At 28.9% G+C, this 3955-nt stretch overlaps 1 long non-coding RNA gene across 1 annotated transcript; it reads left to right on the forward strand.

Moving 5' to 3' along the window:
- The first annotated feature begins 3151 nt into the window (after positions 1–3151).
- LOC135956444 (uncharacterized) lies at positions 3152–3662 on the forward strand. Its single transcript, XR_010576376.1, has 2 exons — positions 3152–3431; positions 3500–3662. It is a non-coding gene; the product is annotated as an uncharacterized LOC135956444 (long non-coding RNA).
- Positions 3663–3955: the final 293 nt, after the last annotated feature.

The following is a 3955-nucleotide window of genomic DNA, read 5'->3' on the forward strand; positions in this document are numbered from 1 at the left end:
AAATCAAAAACTTTTTTGACTTTTTTTTAAAATGGGCCCTTTTAGTAATTTTTTTTTTTTGCTATAAAGAAAGCTTAGGCCTATTCCTTTAAGATGGTTTTGATCGCTTAGTGGGATGCGAGTGGGATATATATCAAAATAAATGTTTTGTAACTCAAGACATACAATTTTTGTGTTAAAACATTTATTTTGATAGATATCCCACTCGCATCCCACTAAGGGACTAAAAATATCTTAAAGGAATGGACCTAGGCTTTCTTTTGAGCAAAAAAAAAAAATTAAAAATGGGCCCATATTGGAAAAAAATTTTGATTTTGCAAAAAAAAATTAAAAAATTGTATGTCTTGCGTTACAAAATATTTATTTTGATAGATATCCCACTCGCATCCCACTAAGGGACTAAAAATATCTTAAAGGAATGGACCTAAGCTTTCTTTTGACTACAAAAAAAATTTTAAAAAAAGGGCCCATTTGGAAAAAAAATCGTATTTGCAAAAAAAAAAGTCAAAAATTGTAAGTCTTGAGTTAAAAAATATTTATTTTGATAGATATCCCACTCGCATCCCACTAAGCGACCAAAAGGGTCTTCAAGGATAATATCTAAGCTTTTGTTTGACCTAAAAAAAAAGATTAAAAAAGGGTCCATTTTGAAAAAAAAAAAGTCAACAAAGTTTTTGATTTTGCAAAAAAAGTCAAAAATTTTATGTTTTGAGTTACAAAATATTTATTTTGATAGATATCCCACTAGCATCCCACTAAGCGACCAAGTAGGTGTTCAAGGAAAATATCTAAACTTTATTTTAAGAAAAAAAAAAAAAAAAGTCAAAAAAATTTTTGATTTCGGAAAAAAAATATTAAAAATTTTTTATTTTTTTTTTTAAATATTTTTTTTCGAAAGATCGAAGAAATAGCTATCTATACTATTTGGGACACATTTTGCTAAGAACAATAGGTAATAAGTTACATGGATAAGAAAAAACCCCTGTTTGACCAAATTGTCAAAATTTTACCCCCTATAACTCAGAGAGTTCTCGACCGATGTTGTTGAAAAATTGTGTCTGAGTTACTATCCAATAGAGCTAACCTTGGTGCAAATTTCATCCTGATCGGAAGACATCGATTTCAAAAGTTGGTTCACTTGACATGAAATGCCCCATATAACAATTTTATTATGAACAAATAATTGTAAAATGATTGTTTCTTTATTATTTTATATTTATAAAATTGTATAAATATTTGCATTGAATTATAATGCCAACTTGCCTCAACAATACCTTCGTGGCGCAGAGGCACAAAATTTTATGGAAAATAAATAAATATGAATTATTATCATTTAAAAGAAAAATTAATATTTGCAAAAGTTTCCATGGAATTGCTAACAATTCTACACAATTATTTAAAAAAATACTTCTTTCGATATCACAAAACATTTTTCTTGATCAAAATATATGAGAGAAATATGATATATTTTGTACTAGCAATTTTCGTAATATTCAAAATCATTTTAGTTCAATGAACAAATCATCAATTCTGTCATATGGAAAATCTGGGTAACTCCACTTTTTGAGAAAATTTAGATTTTTTTTTAATTTTTTTTACCTTACAATAAGTATTTAAATCTTATAACTAAAGTTAAAACTATTTGCTCTTCAAGAAGAGAACATTCATTGTTAAAACACACTCATCTTAGCGGGGTGGCAGATCTGCTCTACTGAGCCTGGATTGGGTTTTGATCTGTACAAGTTGTCTTGCAAGCGTGTTGGGATGGTTTTGCAGCTTTACAATCTATTTCTCACGGGCTTTCTTGAACTCTTCCTTTACCAATGTCAGTTCTTAGTCGCTTTGGGTGTTTTCATTTCTTATATACCATGGTGCTCACGTCATGGTCCGAAGAATTTTAGATTGAGTCCTCTGTATAAGATCAATACTGGTGTTGCTAGCCATTCCCCATAATTGAATGCCATATGTCCAAATTGGTTTTAAATCGGTTTCATACAGGATAACTTTATATTCAATATCTTCGACAAACAAGAGAGTAGGCTAATAGGTTTATGAGAAGATGGCAGGGTTAAATATTTACCTGGTTTAGGGGTCATTATTATCTGAGAAATTTTCCAATTTTTTGGATAATTTCATAGTTTCAAGATTGCATTAAACAATATAGAAAGCACAATTATTGTCACATTTTATGGGTTTTATTAATTACTCTATTTGTAATTACTATATTAACATTTGGGCTGCATTTGCCATTGTTGAAGCTGGCAATTCTTCTAGCTCAAACTCATTTGCATTTCGGACACTTAGTGCCCAGGTTCCGTCAGCTTTTCTTAAAGCGCTTTGTGCCTCTACCAGTGGCTTAATGTTCCTCGTTGCCTTCCAAAGAGAGAAATTTGTGTATTTTGTACTCGTCAAACTTTTAATATAATTTTAGTTTATGCGATCCTCTTCTAAATGAAGAGGCTCCATGTATTTTTTGCAAAAACAAGGTACTCCACAGTTTCTTAAAAACCAGAAAAATTAGAAGTTTAAAACGACATTGTTTCGAAAACTACGAGGGTATCATGCTCTTTGGGTCCAAGTTTCAAACCTAAAAAAAAAAAAAAAAACTCAGCTTATTTTTCATATGTATATATAAGAATAAAAGGAAAAAATATTTTTTGAAAAAACTGTGTAACTCCATTTTTTCGTAAAAAAACCATGTAAATTACCGTACTGAGTAGGGTTCCCAGGAAGCATTACGGTTGAAATCATGTATTTTTTTTACACTCAACTCAAGCCACATGTTTGGAAAACTACAAAAAAAATCAATTTTCCATTTTTCGAAAAAAACAAGGTAACATACATTGATTTTCGGTTTTTATGTCCAAAAATAAGTTCAGTGGAACCTGAAATCCTTAATATTATTTAAAATTATGTTTTGTTTAATCTGCATGTTTAATAACATAAAATCATATTAAATAATTAGTGAAATATGTTTAAAACGTTAAGTGTATTTCAAAAAATAGAGTTACCTAGTTTTTTCAAACGACCACAGAATAAAATCTATTAAAAAGAAAAGTCATTCGTTCGATCACCATACTAAAAAGTTATTTATACAAACGTATAAATCACCATTCAACTATAATAGTTTTAATTAGTAGTCAATCTTAGATATAGCTAGACGTATCGTAAATTACAATAATTGTTATTTAAGTAAATTGTAATTATTTAAAAAAAAAATAATGTCCCAGAAATTTGTTATCATACTTTTAATAGTGCTATTAATAGCTCTTTTCGAAATGGTGCAATGTCGAGTGAGATATAGTTCTAGACTTGGCGTTAAAGGCATTGGAAAAAATTGTGAATATCTTGATCATAATGACAAGTGTGTTCCCAAACAGCAAAGTTCATTAAAAAGACAAGTTGGAAAAAAAATTAAAGCATATCCAAAGGTAAGAAAGATACCATATAATATTATTATTTAAAATAAACACAAATTGAAATGCATTTGTTTCGTTAGGCGAGTAAATATGCTGTTGAAAAAGAAGATAGTCCCAGCTGGTATCAAAAATGGTTTGGCTGATAAGAATCTAACAAAAAATATTCAATAATACAAATGTTATAAATAAAATTCAATTCAGTGTGTTCGTATATAAAACATTCAGTAAAACCTAAAAATAAAATCATGTTTTTCTTATTTATTTGTTATTGTGCAAATTATATGAATTTGTTTTATTAACTTTCAAATGCACTCAAAACACCAATCAAAAGGAGTATATCCAATTCTAAATATTGAAAAACCAGTTCCGTGCGGAATAGCTGGTAGTGAGCTACCAATCTTAGGTACTTTTGACCTAACAAGGATTGAATTCTATTATGGATTTATGGGAAACAGGATTCCGAGAAAAGGTGTTTGCAGATAAATTCGTAGTCGTGTGAATAAATAATCGCATTTATATATAAAAATCAAGCATCA

Source organism: Calliphora vicina, chromosome 4, assembly GCF_958450345.1.
Source record: "Calliphora vicina chromosome 4, idCalVici1.1, whole genome shotgun sequence".
NCBI lineage: Eukaryota > Metazoa > Arthropoda > Insecta > Diptera > Calliphoridae > Calliphora > Calliphora vicina.